Genomic DNA, 22,216 nt, shown 5'->3' with positions numbered 1-22,216 from the left:
AATAGGCCTATAGTTACCTACTTCTGAAGGAATCAATATGAACGATGAGGCACACTTTCATCTTGATGGCTTCCTTAATAGCCAGAATTATCCCATTTGTGTTTTAGAAACCACAAATTAGATCATTAAAAGTCTCTCTTTGATGTGCTTGGAGGACCATTGGGCTTCATTTTTATAGTATATCCAAAGTCACTTGAACTAGTCCATAAAAATGCTTGGCCAGATATTCCTTTGAAGTGAATACCGCGATACGCTGAATACCAGGGTTTCTTTGAAAGTATTGTTAGACAATTAATTCACTGGCCGCAAAGGAATATCTGGAAACTTGGACATCCCTTGTATGATCGAAATATTCTGACTTCCTCCAAGTGACTTTGGATATATATACCAACATATTTTGCCATCGAGTGCCGAAACCATCACTAGTTTCGTTAAACTTTTTCAGAACGAGTATTTATGTAAATGGTGATTACCATTGGCTCACAAGACCATACAATTTGACCCCTTTGGCCTTTTGGACTCAAGTGTAAGATTAAGGCGTCAATTCGAGAATTCAAAGAGAAATTTCATGCTCGTCTCTATGATTCAAAAATATCCTAATAATCGCGAAAATTTGATCAAATTTGCAACCGTGGACAATATTCAGAACTTCTTATTTTCAACTCTATTGATTAAAAACGAAATTGAATTGAATGAGCTTCCTTTTTTTTTGGGCCATCTCATCGTTTTATCTTACTCCCTTCGGATTTGAAGTCTCTAAACAGTTATTATTTCTTGTGGAGCAGGGTCAAACATTGATAATTTAGAAATGATATTTGTATATGAGGTCCCAAAATTTTCCTCTGCACATTAGTTCAATTTTCTCTGCTTTAACAAGAGTTTTATTTTCTTCATCAATTTCGGATGAGTTCTTACTGTTGATTTTTTTGGTTGACATGACCACTGAAATCTCATATGAAGTTTTAATTCCATACTGAAAGACTGATTTCAGGAAGTTTTCTATTATTGATAATTATTTTATTCTGTTGTATTTTTAGAATTACTATTGAGGAAAGCTAAAAATGAAACATGGGAATGTGTAAATTATTCTTGTTATTGAAATGACAATATTCTTCACAAAAAAAGCCTTTTCCTTATAAATCAAAATGAATTGGAAAACCTATTAGTTTTTAGTTGGAACACATATCTCATCGAGTTCCATAACATCAATAAAACTCTCAAATTTTAAACAACTGAGTAATCGATAGACGGATTCATCAGATTCTTCTCAACCCTTGGTATATCTGATCTCAGGTTCATGCACAGCTGTGAAACGGCAGTTCATAGTTGCTGATTAAGCACTGGGATGTAACAATATGATACAAATTAGTAACGTAGAAAGCTAAGGGTCAGAAATTTGCCAAATAAACAGTAGGGTGTGTCAGTACAGACCCTCTGACTTATAAATCACTCATGAGCGTGAAGCCACATTTATGAATGAACAATGGTGAATTGTTCAATTGTCACGGAGCTGATTTTTTCCATTACGATGCTCAATAAAGGTATCTTCGCTTATTTTGTTGATTCAGGAAGAATTGAATGTGTTTCTTATAGAATAATTATTTGTTGGAGAAATATACTTAAGTACTAAGATTGATGGGTTTGTCACTCTTACTGAAGCCCAAATGTGTGTCAGTTTCGAAGTTTGACTCATCCAAAAACCGTCACATGAAAAATTTCACTTGTATAAGCCCAATTCAGTAAAAAGGTTTTTGGCAGCGTTTCAAGTGCCAAGGGGTGAGATTCAGAACAACTAAGATATTGACAAGCGAATAAAATGCCAATTTGGTTCATCCAAAAACCCTAACAAAATGAACTACATTTGTATGTACCAAAGATTGGAATTAAATTCGCAAAAAAGTTTTTTGGATGTAATAATGAAAGGGTTTTAAGTCCCAAGGAGTGAATTTCAAAACACCCAATTGGCAAGCTAATGAATGCCAATTCAGCCATCACATGATGAATTTCATTTGAAGGTGACAAAGTTTGTAAATATACTAACTGACAAAGAAACTGCAACATCCAGAAGGAGCTGTTTAAATTAATTTTATTTTTTTGGTAAAACATAGATAGTATAGCAAGGAGTAAATGATTGAAATTTGGAGAAAAAACGAAGAGTTTACATTTTTGTTCAATTAATTTTTCAATAATATGTTTGTCCACCGCAATTATTTATACACTCCCCAACACGTCTTGGCATTGATGCAATAAGATGGGATACTATACCAAGTACTTCATGTCTCAGTTCCGCCAACGTCCGTGGAGGCTGGGGTTAATTTCCAAGACTTCTACCCATGATGTCCCAAACATGCTCTATGTTATTAACGCACATTCTGAAAATCTCAATTTTAATGAAAGTGAACTCTACATTGACTTTAGAACTTATTTTTTATGTTCTCTCGGGAAGGTTTTGAACGAAACAAGACACATTAAATGGAAGAAAAGTCAGGATTCCACCGAATCTTCTGTGAAAGAAGAGAAATAGACATTTTCAAATACTGGAATGCTGATAAGTGATTTAATACTTGGTATTTCCACCCCTTGCGTTAATTACAGCTCGGCAACGACGGTTCATACTCAAAATGAGTGATCTTAAAATTTTCTGATCTAATCCTTTCCAGATTTCTCTGAGTTGGATTCCTAAGTCATTAAGAGTAGCTGGATGATTTTCTGAACTTCTCAGCCTTCTATTAAGATTGTCCCAGACCTGCTCATTCGGATTGAGATCTGAACTTCTTGCTGGCCATTCCATTCGAGAAACTTCAACCTCTTCAAGGTACTCCTGAACGATGCGCGCACGATGGGGTCTGGCATTATCGTCCATAAAAATGAAATTTTCACCAATGTATGGGACAAATGGCACTACATGCTCTTCAAGAATGTTCCTTATATACCTATCAGCATTCATAGCTCCATTATCAACGACCACTAGGTCTGTGCGAGCAGTCAAAGATATTCCACCCTATACCATAATCGATCCTCCCCCGAAACTAGTAGTATTCAGGAAATTGCATTGAGCATATCTTTCATGTGGACGTCTGTATACAAGGGAACGTCGATCACAATGGTAGAGGCAGAATCTAGACTCATCTGTGAAGAGAACTCTTTCCCAATCAGCCTCTCCCCAATGGATATGCTCTCTCGCAAAATCCAAACGCGCCCTTCGATGGGCTGGGGTAAGAGCTGGGCCTCTTGCCGTGACACGAGGCCTTAAATCATATTCTCTGAGGCGATTTCTTATTGTCTGAGTGCTAATTTGCACCCCATGAGTTTGCTCAAGCTGATTTTGAAGGAGGCGAGCGGTTGCAAACCGTTGTCTCAACGAAGAAACTCTCAAGTAACGTTCTTTAATGGCAGTTGTTACCCGTGGTCTACCCTGTCCTGGTCTTCGGACATTCATACCTGTCTCCCTGAATCGCTACAACATTCTGGACACACTTGTATGGGAAACTCCAAACCTTTCTGCAATTCTTGTGTATGTCCATCCTTCTTCTCGCAAAACTACCGCTTGGGCACATTCCTCTTGGGTCAAATTGTGTGTTTCGCGTTGCATAGCGATCGAGTGTAGAAAATCAAACGAAAGAAGAGCTATTGATCACTAGAATTGATCGAGAACAACTGATTTCAGAATGGAGCCAATACATTCAAAATCTGATAATCTCATCTTTTTTTATTCCTGCTGGGAAAACACATCAGTATTGAAGAAAAACGTTGAAAGTGAATAACATATGCATGCATAATTCTGATAAAAATAATTATCATTGAGAACACCTTCAGTTGTAGAATAAATTTGAGATTTCCATAATGTGCGTTAATTTTTTTCCGCAGTGTATATTCGCAAGAAAAGATTTTTAGGGCCATAATAGAAGGTTCTCTGTTTCAAGGGGTGAATTTGATGCACCCAATGGACAAGCGGATAAAATACGAATTTGACTCATCCAAAATCCTCACATGTTGAATTTTATTTGTATGTAGGTACAAAATTTCGTGAATTCATAAATATGAAACCTCTTAGGAGATCCTGAAATTATGGAAAATAATTATGGGCCAAAAGTGAACTTTAAACTGTCGGTAACTCTAAATATATGTGTCATGCAACTGTCTTTCGCCAAAAAAAAACGATCCCTAATGGAAATGAAATGGTCCCCTCAAAAAAATGTTTGAAGTCAACCCAAATAATGACTCACTTACACCGACGCCTAACGTCAAATTCAAGCTGTATTGAACCTCATCAGGACCCTATTTCGATACACTTAATAGACCAGCGAATAAAATGCCGATTTTGTGGTATTATAATATCATTTCGATGGTATTACGACATGCGACAGCTGTCTGTTTCATATTTATTTCTCTATTAATTCAAATCCAAATAACAACATAATAATATGTTTTTAACTGTTTTTGTTGTAGCTTTCATTCGCTTCCGCCCTGAATCGTTCTGATAATTCAGGAGGAAGTTGTTAGCAGAACCGTCTTACCAATTTTCCACCCTGTATCCGGTTAAGACAATGGTTTCCTTGTTCCACAGGTATCACATGTGACCTCTGTTAGGCGCGCATTCAACAGAAATTGTGGCTATTAAATCTCAACACGTCGAATATAAGCATTCTCTGAAAGGTCCAATGATTTCAATTTGGGATGATACACTCCTAATTACTCACCAGATGGGGCAACATATCCTCAGTGAAAATTGCAAATTGTGCGATGTGATTTATGAAAAATAGACAGGGTACACATATTTAAAAGATCAGCAGGTAATTCCTTGATTGAAATCAAGGACTATTGAACCCATACAAATTTTAGTTACAAAGATACGGATCTTCAAATACAGGGTCTTGCAATACTGGATTGCGCTTCCATAGCTGTCGAACCAAACATCTTAGCCATTTCATTAAAAAATTGTTTGCTAATATACAGAGTGATTCTATTCTTTTCTACTTTATTACTAATATTATGAGATATTCGATCATGGCTCATCGATGATTGAAGATAATTTTGTAACCTTAAGCAGGGGCGCCGCCAATACCGGTAAATCGGACATAATTGTAGGGCGCAAAGTCAGTTAATAAAACCAGACATACTTTAAAAAGCAAAAAGGGGGAGACCGCAACAAAAATGGGAGGATATGGTAGAAAAGGAAATAAAGAAGAAAGGGAAAAGCGTCAAGGAAGCTAAGATGATGACATCAAATAGGACAGAATGGAACAAGTTTGTTGGATCAAATTAGAATAGAAAATGTAAAAAAAGGTAAAAAAAATCATTTTTTTGCGGTTTTTAAAACATCAATTTTTTGAGAATGACTTTTCGATAGTCAATAAAATTTCCTACGAATTTCTTTCATTAAGTTTTTCTGTGTGATAAACCGTTCTGGCTCAAACGATAGTTGAAAATTTTACCACTGTAAAACTTCAATTCGTTATTAATGGCATATCTTCTACTCAATATTTTCTTCTTCTAATACAATCCAGATGGGTTTGAACTATAAAGCCATCATCAGTTCAGGAAAAAGTATGTAGGTACAAAATCACTTCAAGAAATTTAGTTTAATTCTTTTTATTGATTTTGATGAATATATATTGAGGAATTGATTCATACCCGCATTTTCATGCTGATAGCTCCAGAAATATTAAACTGGAGATGCAAATCAATATGTTAATATGGTATAAATTTTAAAATGCAAATGCTTTACACTTAACAGAGGAATTGCTTTTGGTCTGAATGAAGTTGGTATAGAAACTGTACATTTCACAGTAGGTGTTTTTTTTTGCATCCACACAATTTTTTGAGAAGTAGTACTCAATTATCTTAAATTTCTTGAAATTATGTATGGAAACTCAATATTTTGTTGTTTTTTTTTTAATTTAATGATGTTTATTCAGTATGAACAAGCTCATGTATAACAAAACTTTAGAACTTAACGGTGTAAATGTCCCTGAGCACAGATTATTCTGAGCTATAGTTATAGTTTATAATTCTGAAGCGAATTTCTCTTATGGCTGGAAAGTGTGCAGGATTCTAGGGATGGCATAGCTCATAATGAAAATTTAAAATGGCTATATATTTTCATCTAGGCCGAAACGGAAAAAATGGTAGGGGAAAAAAGTGTTCCTTTTGACATCAAGAATCTACTGTTGAAATATATGTACAAGTCAAAGACTCAACCTGTATAAAAACGTTATTTTTTATATCGAATTTTCCAAAGCATTTCCAGGTCTTAGTAAAGAGCACAGAGAATACAGAGATGCATCAAAGATGAATTGATGCAATGTTTTGTTCTTTTAAAAGGGCTTATCATTACCGAAGCACCCAAATAACGATGACAAATGAAGCAGTGAGTGTTTTACTGGAAGCCAGTTCTGATGAGCTCGAAAAAGAACAAACCGGTCTATTGCAACTCACCTTCGATGACAGCACGTTCTCTGTGGTTAACCTAGATTTTTGCCGATCCGATGAGTCATTTCATTTATGGCTGCTTCTCATCGAAGTGTCCTAAATTTTTCATTTTCCAACAAATAAAATATAACACAGTTGAGAAGCAATATATCCAGCAGGAACGAAAATTCATACGGAAAAAAACTAAAGAAAATATAATGGACGATAAATAATATTGTATTAATCTGATCAAAGAAGGTGTCCTCAACTTTTTTTTAATTTGATTTCTCAGTCTTTTCTTCTAGAATTGAAGGAAGTTTGGAGGATCATTAGGATATAGCGAACAATTCTCGTACCAAAAATCAGATTGCTCCTATAATTTCCAAACGTTTTGGAAGGATTTTCTATTCGATTCCAACACGTAAATTATAGAAAATTCAGGAAGGGGACTATTTTTCTTTTATGATTGAAGGTTTGTCACAGGAAATGATGAATCAACCCTGACAATCTTTTGAATTGAAAGAAAACATTACTGTACCAACTTTTCTTTTTCAGTTTGTTTTGATTAATGAGCTACCTCTTTGAGAAAATTATAATAAAAGTTCCGTCCGTGAAGGTCATCAGTATTAAGTAAATATTTGTAGTTTTTCATATATGGTATTTATGCCAATTTCAAAATATACAATATTATAATTCCTTATTAAGCGTTTTAAACCATTTCAAGAAGTAGAAAATGAAGCTGTATAAGTATAGGTTTATTTTAACTGTGAATATATCCGAAAATATTTATTACTATGCCTACGACGTACCATACAATGAGCTGAAGTTTTAGTACTATCTGGCACAATAAATACCCTTTCAGACGTGGGCTGATGAATCCTCTTTTGTATCATGTTTTCCGCCATTCGGTATAATCAACTAGAAATTATGGATACCGGCATCAAAAGCCCGTCATATTCGAATCATACAATTTTCGTGATGGTTGACATGTTCAAGCTCTAGAAGGACGCCAAAGTATATGGTTATGGAAATCTATTAGCAATCAACGTACCTATTAGTATGTTTGAAATGATGCACTTCAAGTATACATGATAAAATTATAACTGTAATTACCCATTTTCATATATTAATCACTAAACGTAAGATATAAACAATATTCATAATCTGTTTTTGACAGTTAGTGGGTAATTTAGTAATTCAGAATGAAACTTGTTGTGTCAACCATTTACGTATACCTATAATTCATCAAACTATCCAGTAAACAACCAATTACTTACCTACACGGTGTGTAATAATTTATTTACATATTTGCACCAATAAACTGGATGCTCAAACTTCATAAACCATGGGTCAATTTAATGACGAAAAACGCGCAAAACAAAATGGAGATTGGTTACGAAACCCCTCCCAGCAAATTAGCTTGGCTCGGCCTCCCTCGCTCTGTAGCTAGGTTCCAGTACATATTTTAGAGAACGTGAAGGCTGGGCTTAACAAGACTTGCGCACCTACTTAGTTATTTCGCTCCGGTTATCTAACCAATTTCTGTTAGAGCTATATGTTACAATCTTCGAGTTTGTGCGTTAAACCAGGAGCCTGTGTGTGTCACAAGTGTGCGACGTGCTTAAAGTGTGTCCTTGTTAACACCTCAGTTATTTGACCCATTATTAACTAACGACATCGACTCTGTGTAATCAGTGGACTCACCCTTGTTTGTAATATGCTACTTCCACACCTTTTTGCATGGAGCTTATTTGGATGATTAAAAAAAGGTAAGCTTTAACATTTACCCATCTAATTTAGCTCAAAGCCATTGATTACTCCAACTAAATCTGATTATCTTAGATCGCCTATACATAACGATCTTCTTTTGCGGAAATTTTTAAATTTCATTTTCCCGCTATACCCACAATTTTCAATCAAATGAAAGCTGCAGATGTCAATTTACCTTGCTAATAACAAATAACTGTGAACATGAATATTAACAGAAAAATAATGTTGATGACCCTTTGTGTTTTCCACAAAAACCATGGATTTTCCTCCTTATCGAGCTTCCCATTTTCTACGAGCACTCAGTTTGTTGTTTCAAAAAGTTTTCTATAGGTATCGAGTTGAATTTTCCAAAGAATAAATACCTACCTACCACCTATATCTGGTTTCTTGCAATTCACCTCTGATAGGTACCTTCTTCAAAACGGATTGAAGCTAGTAAAAATTAAGATATGCACTTTAATCTGCTGTTAAATCCGGATAAATATGTCTTGGTCCCAGATTTAACATCGCAGCCAGCACTTAAGGGACAAAAAGACCATTAGGGGTGATTAGAGAAAACATAATTTAGTAGGTATCTACGAATAATCAAAAACATAAATTTTGTACCATCCATATTTTTGGCTTGGAAGAATTATATCTCGTAGTGTATCAGATTGTATCAAAATCCTTCTTTTCAATACAATAACAATGTACCTATATTTACTCACAAATAGAAAACAAAGAAAAACCATTGAAATCTGAATATTTGTCCTCTAAAACGTAGTTCACGTTACCGACTATGTAAAAAGCAAAAAATGATTGAAAACAACTAAAAAGCATTTTTAACATTACCGATTGAGTTATAGAATTTGTTGACCCTTATTCTTTTTATGAAGACATTCAAAAACGGGATCCTTTTTGAAAGAAATTAATCTAACAATTTACCTAAAATATGCACACTCCTACAGCAGCGTCTGTAAAGTACTTAAAATCTTAGTATTGGTACTACCATAGTATAGGTACTTATATGTACATACTATGGTACTACCTAGGTAGTACGAAGTTAGTCCAAAAGTTTCAACTTATATCCAAGGTACTATGATGATCAGACCTCTTCATCATTTGCTTTTGTCTTCTTTAATTTTTCTGTCCGTCCACCGTGCACAATTTTTCTTTGATGCGGTAAATTAACACTTATCAAATTTCATTCAAAACTCATTTTTATACATTGCTCGTAAATCTATTCCTTGAATTGTAAAAACTAAAAACATGGTGAGCAAATATTTTAAGCTCCTACTTTATTACCTTTTATTTACAAGATATACCTATATTTGTTGCTTCACTTATACGTATCTTTTTTGTTTGTTCTTTCTGTAACATCTAAATATAGGTATATAATTCGAACTCCAAAACTCAAAGACATAGGTAATATAACCGAATCTATAAAAGGAAATTATAAATCTTTGTATCAAAATGCTCTGTACGATTTTCAAACCACTCAAATATGAAAACTGTAAAAATAGAGGGAAGTAAAAAGTTTATCATCTAAATATTTTAGAACCACCATGTCTGTAGATATTCATTTCTTTACTATATGGAAGGATTTCTGATGATTTCAATTTTTTTTTTTCAAAATTCTTTTTAAGCAATATGTAGTTGTTGATATTAAGTGAATTTCTTCATAATTACTCATGTATAACTACCTTAATTCCACCCAGAAACAATTTCTTCGTCATCAAATATCCCTGTTCAATTAACGAGAATGCAGTTACCCTTTTCGCTTGAGCAAGCATTAAATAAATCTACAGAAATTTCTGGGTGCTGGAAATCCTGCATAAGGTAGAATTTATTACTAATTGAAAAGTATCATATACCGTGATATTTATGGGTCGTAAAGCTACAGTAAGAAATGCGATATTTGGCCCTCTGTAAGGTTCAACTTTAATTACATCCTATCTTAAGTGAATTTGTCAACTTAGTGAATTAGCTGTAAACGAAGATTTACAGTAGGAATGACATGGTCGTAAATTCAACAATGAATTTTCATTTGAATGATTAGGAGTTTGTGAATAGGACAATTTTCCACAGTTTTATCACTCGAATTGAACGTATTAACACTTACCTACAGAATGGCACAAAAAAATTACGACTATGTGAAATTATTTAGGATCCCAAAAATTATACAAAATCTCTAGGAAATATAAGATATGTATAACATCACAGCATACATCCTTATCCTTCAAGTGGTTACTAAGAAGTTGTTCATATTGACAAAAATGAGAGTATTCTACTTGGTTGTCTATACTGTACAAATATCTTCTAAGCTTTGGCACAAAATATTCATGTCATCCTGAAAAGATGTATTGGTCAATGTTTGATGTTCTTTCTGGATATTTCGAAGGACCATATATCCATTCTTCAAGAGAAGTCTGATCAACAACTTACTGTGAAAAAAGTTTTGTTTTCTATGGACTGAGACCGAGTGATTTGAAGTGGTGTCATGTGTAGATGGCGGATAGCCTGGCACATCGAGAAAAGACAAGAAGAAGAAGAAGAATTTGAAGTGGTATTTGAAGATTTGGAAAGAGCAAATTTGAAGTCATATCAGAAGAATATTATGGTTGTTTTTAAGTTCGCTGAGTTTTTGATCCAGATAATATTGTTCATATACTGTCTCACAAAAAACTGTCGATATTACTTTCATGTCTGATTGAACTTGACATGCCTTTTTTGGTTTCGACTTCGGTGGAAGGTACCATTTCGGATTCTGTTGACTCATTTCGGTCTGGTTTTTGAAATTAACTTCAGAAAAAATATACGTTTTACCTCAGTATCCTCAGCCATATCCTTATAAGGTATTATTCGCTTAATCCTTTGAGTTTTGGATCAATATAGCGATGAGTAAAAGAAGTAACAAGAAATATGAATTTTCTTGTCTATTCCATAAATGAGCAAAAACCCATATTCATAAAAACCCTATTATTTATCTGAAAACGATGTGGTTTTTAAATTAACCATCATCCAATTTTGAACATTTCCTACTTCAGAACAAGAAAAACATATGAGTTTAAGAAAAAGATATTGCTGTCTCAAGATATCCACATTTTTTATTTGTCACCGAATAATATTCTATTGTGGTCAGATCGCAACCAAACATCAATTTGAATTATCGTTGCCATAATAAAATACTTCAAAATATCGAGTACTTACATCGATTTAGTACTTTCATCGCTGATATAATTCCTTGATGTTCACTAGAAAACAAGTTTGTCGATTATTTGATCTGTGGATACCAAGCCTAAAAACTGATAGTGGAAAAATAGTCATTTCTCAGTTGAGTGCGTTTCAAGAAGAAAAAAATTTCTACGTGGAGTAGCAACGTGATTAAATAACACTTCTACATCCTGAGAGTTTCGATCGAACATGAGCAAAAACTGGTAGACTAATAATTCCATTTCATTGGTTTAAGTGGTCTCATTTAGTCATTTTATCGCGTTGTTTGCAAAAAGTCTGTTTGTTTGCGTTGATCCAATCCTAACATAATCGCGTGTACAGGTTTGCATGTTCTATCTCTCCATTTCAAAGAAAACACATCATCGTGCTGAAATCGAGAAGGAAAATCGATGCTAATGCCACTCAGATCCTTAACTTTGAGGGGATTATGAGTGCTTTCCATGAAGAAATATTCAGCCACAATAGTGTTAACTGTATATGGGTGTCGTCATGATTATATTATTAGCTAAGTCCGTCGGATACCAAATTTCCTATAATTCAGAATATTATAGTGTTCGATGTTGTTTGGAAATATAGAAAGAGGGCTTTTCTATATATATTCTATGTATTTCAATGTTCTTGACGTCTGTTTAGATCTGTTCTACTTCATTGTTCACTAATTGTTCCTCTTTTCTACTTGAATTTTTCAATAATAATATCTTCTTAATTTCCCAACAATATAAGTTTTTATAGTGTCGAAGGTTGAAGTGGAGGAAATGATTCGATAAATACCAGCTGAATTCTTCTCTCACTTGAGAAAATGTTTCGAAACGTTATAAAATACTTTCTGCTTTAATTTCATCTATTTTTATAGTGTCAACGACACATATTTCGATTCAAATTAAACGAGGTTATTATAGCGAACACTTTTCTCAGTGTATTTTCAGGGATTGACACAGTGTTCAATTATTCAATTATAAAATTTTTTCATAACAACATCTACAACATAAGTTGTAGAAAGTTTTTTTGGGGTCATTTTATGGTGTTTATAGCTAACATTCCGAATAAGTAAGCAATAAGGGCGCCGTATGATCATTTTCTGTTTTTTTTATAGTGTTATTGGCCGTTGTTTCAAATTCAAGAACAAGGATAATATACTTTCTGTCGTCACACGATAATAAAGAATCAGTACATAAGAATCATTGTTAAAAATTCCCAATAACTTTTATAGTGTTGGCGGTTGATGATCTGATGAAATCGTGTCCCTGAACACTTTAACTAATAATAAGTTTCAATAGGTTTTGTGAAGTATCTGGTTCATTTTCCTACTCTATATTTCAGTTTTATTTTGTTTTCGTATACTTTATCGAATCAACTTGAAAACAAGAGAATTCTATAGTACCTTCATAGTTTTCATATCTCATAATAAGTGCAGTATTTCTTATTTGCTTTATAGTGGTGAATGCTGATCCTTTTGTGAGCTTGCGAAATTTTCATTGGTTACAACGTCGTTTCGAAAATAATGTCTATGTAAAGTTATGCCTCCGCATTTTTTGAAGATAACAATATCTTTATTGGATAAGGAGCTGATAAAAAATGAAAATTCCGTGGACAAAAGTGTACTCAACTTATTTATATCGACTACAGTAAATTGATAAATATGTGAATCATTTCATGAAGAATGAAGATGAATTCAAAGGAGTATAAAACATTTGGTTTATATATAACCGATTTAGGTTAAAGACATATAGGTATTAGAGTGTTTCATTTTCCGTCGGAAAAGATACCACAAAAATACAAAATCGGATAACTCAAGAAAGAAAAATTATTGGTGCATTGAATGAAGTTTTATGATTGAAAATTATCTTAAGGGGATGAAGAACAGATATTACACAATGATCAAGAGCCTACTTACCTACATATAACTCTGAAATTCGGACAATGACTGAAATAGACAAAAAGAAAATAATGGCTTCGGAAATGGATGCATTATGAAGATTGACACGAATATCAAGATTAGGAATGAAAACAAACGAACACGTCAGAAACGTCATGCAGAAAGAAACCACCATTGTTGAAGAAATAGAAGAGAAACAGATTATATATGGTATGGAGATGTATGCAGAATGAATGAGGATAGACTACTACTGCAAATACTGGGTTGGTCAGCCCAGGGTAGACGAAGAAGAGGAAGACCCAAAAAGAATTGGTTACAAGGTGTTAAGTCCATGAGCGAAAGGAAGCTATTGGAAAGCGACTGTCAGGATAGGAAAGAATGTAAGTTGGGTATCGGCGACGCTCTAAAACGATTATATATATATACTATAACCAGTACTAAACCGGACTAGCACGTTATCTTTAGAAAACTAAGATAAAATAATTAAGATAGTGCTAATTTTCAATACGCATATATAGGAAGCATATGCCCAAATGTGGAAAACTCCAAAAAGAAGACCTCACAAAGTGCACTCAACTAAATAAATACATATGCTCTATGGTACGGGAGCAACCAACAGTTGAGACGCTACCTGAAGGTATAAACCATAAAACAGGTAATACAGAAATAAACAGAATGTTTTTTGAAACATAAAAGAACATATAAATAGCAAAACAAGCAGAATAGGTACAACACCTCTATACAAAACGAGATAACTACAGAGAGAAACCGTTAATCCTTATAAATCCATTGCACAGATAGATGAGCTTATACCAAAAATAACAGCAGATGAAAGTGTAAAAAGTGAGACAAAATGCAAAAGAATTAAAATTCTCTATAAAACGTAAGGATATCGATACTGATATGGAAACCGTGGAAGCTGTGATATTAAGTGACATCCCAATGTACCATAACATGGCATCAAAACACGATCTACTTTGTAACTATTTGTAGAGGACAGGGTAATATGCAGGCCATATACATCGAGAAAAGACAAGAAGAAGAATTTGAAGTGGTATTTGCAGATTTGGAAAGAGCAAATTTGAAGTCATATCAGAAGAATGTTATGGTTGTTTTTAAGTTTGCTGAGTTTTTGATCCAGATAATATTGTTCATATACTGTCTCACAAAAAACTGTCGATATTACTTTCATGTCTGATTGAACTTGACATGCCTTCTTTGGTTTCGACTTCGGTGGAAGGTACCATTTCGGATTCTGTTGACTGGTTTCCATATCATTTCGGTCTGGTTTTTGAAATTAACTTCAGAATAAATATACGTTTTACCTCAGTATCCTCAGGTATCTCCTTATAAGGTATTATTCACTTAATGTTTTGAGTTTTGGATCAATAAAGCGATGGGTAAAAGAAGTAACAAGAAATATGAATTTTTCTTGTCCATTCCATAAATGAGCAAAAACCCATATTCATAAAAACCCTATTATTCATCTGGAAACGATGTGGTTTTTAAATTTACCATCATCCAATTTTGAACATTTCCTACTTCAGAACAAGAAAAACATATGAGTTTAAGAAAAATATATTGCTGTCTCGAGATATCCACATTTTTTATTTGTCACAGAAGAACATATAAATAGCAAAACAAGCAGAATAGGTACAACACCTCTATACAAAACGAGATAACTACAGAGAGAAACCGTTAATCCTTATAAATCCATTGCGCAGATAGATGAGTTTATACCAAAAATAACAGCAGATGAAAGTGTAAAAACTGAGACAACATGCAAAAGAATTAAAATTCCCTATAAAACGTAAGGATATCGATACTGATATGGAAGAAACCGTGGAAGCTGTGATATTAAGTGACATCCCAATGTAACATAACATGGCATCAAAAGACGATCTACTTTGTAACTATTTGTAGCGGACAGGGGTAATATACAGGCCATATACATCGAGAAAAGACAAGAAGAAGAATTTGAAGTGGTATTTGCAGATTTGGAAAGAGCAAATTTGAAGTCATATCAGAAGAATGTTATGGTTGTTTTTAAGTTTGCTGAGTTTTTGATCCAGATAATATTGTTCATATACTGTCTCACAAAAAACTGTCGATATTACTTTCATGTCTGATTGAACTTGACATGCCTTCTTTGGTTTCGACTTCGGTGGAAGGTACCAATTCGGATTCTGTTGACTGGTTTCCATATCATTTCGGTCTGGTTTTTGAAATTAACTTCAGAATAAATATACGTTTTACCTCAGTATCCTCAGCCATCTCCTTATAAGGTATTATTCACTTAATGCTTTGAGTTTTGGATCAATAAAGCGATGGGTAAAAGAAGTAACAAGAAATATGAATTTTTCTTGTCCATTCCATAAATGAGCAAAAACCCATATTCATAAAAACCCTATTATTCATCTGAAAACGATGTGGTTTTTAAATTTACCATCATCCAATTTTGAACATTTCCTACTTCAGAACAAGAAAAACATATGAGTTTAAGAAAAAGATATTGCTGTCTCGAGATATCCACATTTTTTATTTGTCACAGAAGAACATATAAATAGCAAAACTAGCAGAATAGGTACAACACCTCTATACAAAACGAGATAACTACAGAGAGAAACCGTTAATCCTTATAAATCCATTGCGCAGATAGATGAGTTTATACCAAAAATAACAGCAGATGAAAGTGTAAAAACTGAGACAAAATGCAAAAGAATTAAAATTCCCTATAAAACGTAAGGATATCGATACTGATATGGAAGAAACCGTGGAAGCTGTGATATTAAGTGACATCCCAATGTAACATAACATGGCATCAAAAGACGATCTACTTTGTAACTATTTGTAGCGGACAGGGGTAATATACAGGCCATATACATCGAGAAAAGACAAGAAGAAGAATTTGAAGTGGTATTTGCAGATTTGGAAAGAGCAAATTTGAAGTCATATCAGAAGAATGTTATGGTTGTTTTTAAGTTTGCTGAGTTTTTGATCCAGATAATATTGTTCATATACTGTCTCACAAAAAACTGTCGATATTACTTTCATGTCTGATTGAACTTGACATGCCTTCTTTGGTTTCGACTTCGGTGGAAGGTACCAATTCGGATTCTGTTGACTGGTTTCCATATCATTTCGGTCTGGTTTTTGAAATTAACTTCAGAATAAATATACGTTTTACCTCAGTATCCTCAGCCATCTCCTTATAAGGTATTATTCACTTAATGCTTTGAGTTTTGGATCAATAAAGCGATGGGTAAAAGAAGTAACAAGAAATATGAATTTTTCTTGTCCATTCCATAAATGAGCAAAAACCCATATTCATAAAAACCCTATTATTCATCTGAAAACGATGTGGTTTTTAGATTTACCATCATCCAATTTTGAACATTTCCTACTTCAGAACAAGAAAAACATATGAGTTTAAGAAAAATATATTGCTGTCTCGAGATATCCACATTTTTATTTGTCACAGAAGAACATATAAATAGCAAAACAAGCAGAATAGGTACAACACCTCTATACAAAACGAGATAACTACAGAGAGAAACCGATAATCGTTATAAATCCATTGCACAGATAGATGAGCTTATACCAAAAATAACAGCAGATGAAAGTGTAAAAAGTGAGACAAAATGCGAAAGAATTAAAATTCTCTATAAAACGTAAGGAAAACGATACTGATATGGAAGAAACCGTGGAAGCTGTGATATTAAGTGACATCCCAATGTAACATAACATGGCATCAAAAGACGATCTACTTTGTAACTATTTGTAGCGGACAGGGTAATATACAGGCCATATACGACACCTACAAAACACACTCGGGAGCTGGACCGACACATCCAATCTTGGCATTTCCAATGTAAATCATGTTTCGGTGTCCAAATTAGTTATGACCGGCGATATTTGGCATACAACATAATAGGCTGACGGCATGCCCTCTTCGGCAATACAAGAAACTCAAGATTTATGGCTCCATAGAATTATTATTACTGACGTGGATTTCATTGGCTTCTAACCTGTGTCGTTATTATCTCGTACATTGCCAAGGTCAGTGGCGGCATTTTCTAGACAGGGCGACCAGCTAGCAAACTAGAGATTGACGGGTATGCTTGATTCATAGTAATTGGCACTTGTACTTTGTTATGGCGCTGATCTTTCTGTTTTATAATTGAAACTATTAATTTCTCATCGCGTATTGCAAAAAGGTTAGGCTTACAATTTAGAGATGATTTATTTCTGGACTGGTCTTTGCCGATGTCGTTTTAGATCGCATCTTCTTTTTGGAGCGCTAATTCTCCGAACATTTCATCACGATACCTTTATTTTTCGAATGGGAATGTTTTGACTAACTAACTTGACAAATCCTCGATCAAATCAATTATGTTCGTCCGCCGCAAATACGATAATTCTCTAACGGAAAGACCTAAAAGCTTGAAATTTTCAGGGTAGGTTCGGATCTTGTTTTATATTCGCTAATCTTCAAGCATTTGGATTCCGGGTCATTTCAAAACAACCAATTCGGTTGTATTCATTTGAGACATAATAATTTCAAGCTTCATGTTGATCGCCTTATCAATACCAGAAAAAATTCAAGAACAACATCGAAAAAAACTCCCACTATTTTCCGGGCAACAAATCCGACGGAGGGCAGATAGAGAGCATAGAATTCTAAAAATTTCGTTGACCGAAGGCCTAGTTTTGTGTGTGTTGACCGCGTCATTTCAACCATAGAAGATTTTAGCAGAATATCAAAAAAAGCTAATATTTTAGTCACAACAGATTCCACCGAGTTGAAATTCAACGTGTAGATGTAAAATTAGTATTTAAAACTTCATGGGAAATGTTATGTTGATCGGGTCACCGTCACCTAATATATTTCAAAGCTGACTTATTCTCAGGGCCGGCGTTAGGGGTGAAACAGTAAAGCGACTGTTTCAGGCGTCTCTATTCGAGGGGTGGCTATTTAGCCCAGTTTGTGGCTGCCTTTTCATATTTCTGAAAAAATATAGTCTTGATCCTTGAAAACAACATTAGCTTGGTCCGCTCCGCTCCAAACCGTCTTTACTAAGTCGCATGTTCAATAAATAACACATGAGAACCCAACCAATATAAACAGCATTGCCTATTACCCTAATTGAAAGAGGGATGAAATGTATTTCACAAAGACGAAAAGCAACATTATCTTCGCTTTCGAATTATGTGGAAGTTGTTTACACATTCAACATATGGAAAATTCCTACGATTTTGCATTCGAAACCAGTTACTGTTAAATGCCAAATGTTTTCAGCGAAACACATGTTTTTAATCTCATTTAGTGTTCGAAGCTTTGCATGCCCTATCGCCCTTTGTATATTGTATTGTGATAGGTAATCTTTCATCTATCGTACGCTGTGTGTCTTGTGAATGTGAAAATCAGATATAGTACTTACGCATTTTTCATCGGCGTCGATACAAACCAGGAATAAATCAAGATACCTACAGCGTAAGTAGCTGTTGTATTCAATTAAAAAAACCTTAAAAAACCCGGTATAATATTATATATTGAAAATTCCAATGTTGTTCATTCACTAGAATTCAATTCTTTATCGGAAGTAGAATGTTCTGTATTATCATCGGAGCAGGTGATGTTTTTCGATTGGTAAGGGGGGGGTTTATGAAGGAGGTTATGTTGTTATTGATACTTTTTCAGCAGGGCGCAAAAAATTCTTCGCTTCAGGCGCCAAAATTGCTCGCGCCGGCCCTGCTTATTCTATGTTATGAGAGAAAAAGATAAACTATAAAGAATAAACCATAATGACAGTGATTTCTTTCCTGAAAGTATAGAAGCGCCTTTTACCTAAGGGTTGTGGTTTTCTCATAGTAGATGACTCTTTACTTCACACAAATAAAAAACAAACTAGTTTAACCTAGGCGTATTTTATGAATAGTCTAGGTCAATATAGGACGTTAATACTTCATTCTTCTGATTATTCTTTACTTGTTGAGATATCCGTATGTCTCATTTCATGTCAAACGGGTTATATGTCATGTGTTATGCATACATACAGACATTAATGATATTTTCACAAAATAATTGGAACACATCAACCGATCATTCAAATACCATTCGCAATATATAAATGAAAGGTGTTTATTGATATAAATGCATTGTATTTATTTATTTAGCAGGTGTCGACTGGAAACAATAAGGGTGAGCGAATATATAGGTACACGTATCTATTTGTGTAGTTAGTCGAACATATATTATATTTTATCTATACTTCGTATGAGGAGGACTGTGACATTTTCAATTAGCATGATTTATCGATACATTATTCGCTTTCAGCTCTGCATTGAATTAGCACCACAAATGATATCCTACAGTTGTGGATTTTTTTATGCATAGCCAGCATGTGACGATTGGTATTACTTGCATTTTGAAATGTAGAATATATATTATTGAGTATTGCTTTAATGGAGGTGTTGTTGTTTCACACCATCACGCCACATCCAAGATAGTAGCGTTTCAATGTTTATATTATAATACATATGAAGTACCCCTATTGCATTTAGTAAAGAAAAAGTTATTTCAACATACCTATCAACATCAGACTGATTGCAATTAAAACCAGCAGTTTACAGCTCATGACTACAGGAATCTAATGTAAGGAAGAACGCAAGAAATGCGTCATATTGGGTTTTTTTTTCAATAACCTTTTTTCTTGAATTTTCTATGGGTGCGATAATATGATCAGCTTGAAATTGTTATTTTATATCTACAACCAAAAACTCCGTCGGTTTTTTGAATTTCCTATGGTTCTGGTAATAAGATCAACATGAAATTTCACATGGAGCTTAAAATTGTTATTTCACATCTTATTCCAGCATTTCATTTTGATCGAGTTATCGTGTCAGTGGACCAAAGGATATTACCGAATTCGGAAAATACAGACATTGAGGTGATTTGATAGAGCGCTCAAAAATTAAGGGAATCTTTTTCATTTATATCATCAGAACGGAAGTTTATTGTAAAAAAGAAGGAAGTAATAAACTAAAAATTTCAGAGAGGTTGATTTTCATCTTGAATAATTCCAAAAATATTTCCAAAATAATAACCTATTCGATGGTCCTGTGCAGTCGAAGCTCCACAAAACAACAGAAGAAAATTAAAAGGAAAGCACTGACGTGAAATCAGGAGCTTTTGGGCGCTCGTTTATTAATGCGCCAATTGCACCCTTGGAGACCACAGAACTGTACATACGACAGCTCTTTCCCTTCATTCTATTTTTGATATTGTGCTGGAATTTTCTATTTTTATGATTCAACAAGAAATGTCATACCCCACTCTTTCAGATTTGTGGTTTCGAAATTATAACATAATTTGATTCGCTATTCTGCTTCATTTTTTTTTGTTCCTATGATGTTGCAAGAAGTTTTAAATAGTTATTCTATATATACTCGCAAAATCTCATCCCGATTAGATTCGTAATCACGAGATCATTGGGTCATTTATTTCCCAATATTTTTCTTGAATTTTCTATAGTACTGATGATATCAGCTTGAAATTTCGCAAGGAACTTGATATTGCTAGTATTCTATGGTTCTGGTTAAGATATCTACACAAAATTCCTCTAAAAGTCTAAAAGCTCAAATCGGATCGGTAATCTCAGAAATAATTATTATAGAATTTTTTTATTTAATTCTTCAGTTTTTTATGGTTATAGGTAATATAATAATAACAACTTCATTTCTTTCGAATGTATACACAATATGAAAAAAGTCAGAAAGCAACAAACGGTTCTAATCAGCTCGAAATTTTGCGTGGGGCTTTGAAAAGCCAAAAAATGAACTCCGTCGGTTTTATGGTCATAGGTAATTTCATTTCGATATGCTTCTGGAATTTTCTATGATTGTGAATGTTGTGATGATCTAATCAACATGAAATTCCGCACGTGGCTTCAAATTTACGTCTAGATCGAATGAGTTGTTTCGAAATTAAGGGAAGAAATATTACAAACGGCCTTGTTTATGAAACCCTCAGTCGATTTTTTCCATCAACAAACTCAACTGCGGCATTCGAGAAAACCACCCTGAAAATTCCAATTTTCTACGTTCTTTCATTCGAAAGTTATCCTATTTACCGACGGACCTAATTGATTTGACCAAATTTTATCATCATCGAGTCAAATTTTATCTTTTCAGACCATTCCTTGCTCAAAATTAAAAAATTAGACATTTTGACCAAATTATGTTTGGAGAACGAGCACTCAAAAAATACCGCCAAAAATAAAGGGTGGGTTTTTCGAGGTATATAACTTCAAGTTGGCATTACCAGTGCCCTATTACCGCCTAGGCCAACATAGGCCATGGCCTAGGGGCGGCACAATTTTAGGGGCGGCAAATTTTTCGGTGAATAAAAAAAAATTCTTCAACTCCTCTACGAAAATGTAGAAATAGCCATCTTCGAAAATTTCGCACATTTTTTCATTACCGATGTATAATTCTTTTGAATGGAAGATAGAAATATTGTTGCATTTTTCACACCCCTCGGTAATCTGAAAATCAAAGGAGCCGCCCTAAAACCGAACAGCAGTCGGCACTGTCGGCGGTTAAGCGCATCAAAGAGAACGTGGAAAACCTATCCTATCGTAAATTGTAATTGCTACTAATAAAACACGGATTACTGTCAGGGAAATCAGAGGACTGGCATAATATTTAAAATATGAATGCGGCACGTTTGATGAGTTGCCCTAGTAGGTATTATTTTCAATGGATGCAAGTAACTAGTTAAATTTTTTGCGTGAATTTCGGAATCGGCACTGGCAGCTCGTCAGTCCTATTTTTCCGTCCATGCAATACAGTCAGAATCGAGAACTAACCACTATAGAGTTGTCGCCAGTCATTTTTAAACATTACTAGTGCAATTTTTAGTATAAATAAATTTTGTGGGAACTT

General features: G+C 34.1%; 1 protein-coding gene across 1 annotated transcript in view; it reads left to right on the top strand.

Moving 5' to 3' along the window:
- The first annotated feature begins 7,978 nt into the window (after positions 1 to 7,978).
- LOC123686134 (fork head domain-containing protein FD5-like) overlaps positions 7,979 to 22,216 on the top strand; it is a 38,509-nt gene continuing 24,271 nt past the window's right edge. Inside the window, exon 1 of the mRNA XM_045626125.1 lies at positions 7,979 to 8,180. The gene's annotated coding sequence lies outside the window, so the exon portion shown is untranslated. The remainder of the gene's footprint in view (positions 8,181 to 22,216) is intronic.

Source organism: Harmonia axyridis, chromosome X (assembly GCF_914767665.1).
Source record: "Harmonia axyridis chromosome X, icHarAxyr1.1, whole genome shotgun sequence".
Lineage (NCBI taxonomy): Eukaryota > Metazoa > Arthropoda > Insecta > Coleoptera > Coccinellidae > Harmonia > Harmonia axyridis.
The sequence above is the reverse complement of the archived record's forward strand: the minus strand, read 5'-3'. Positions and strand labels throughout refer to the sequence as shown.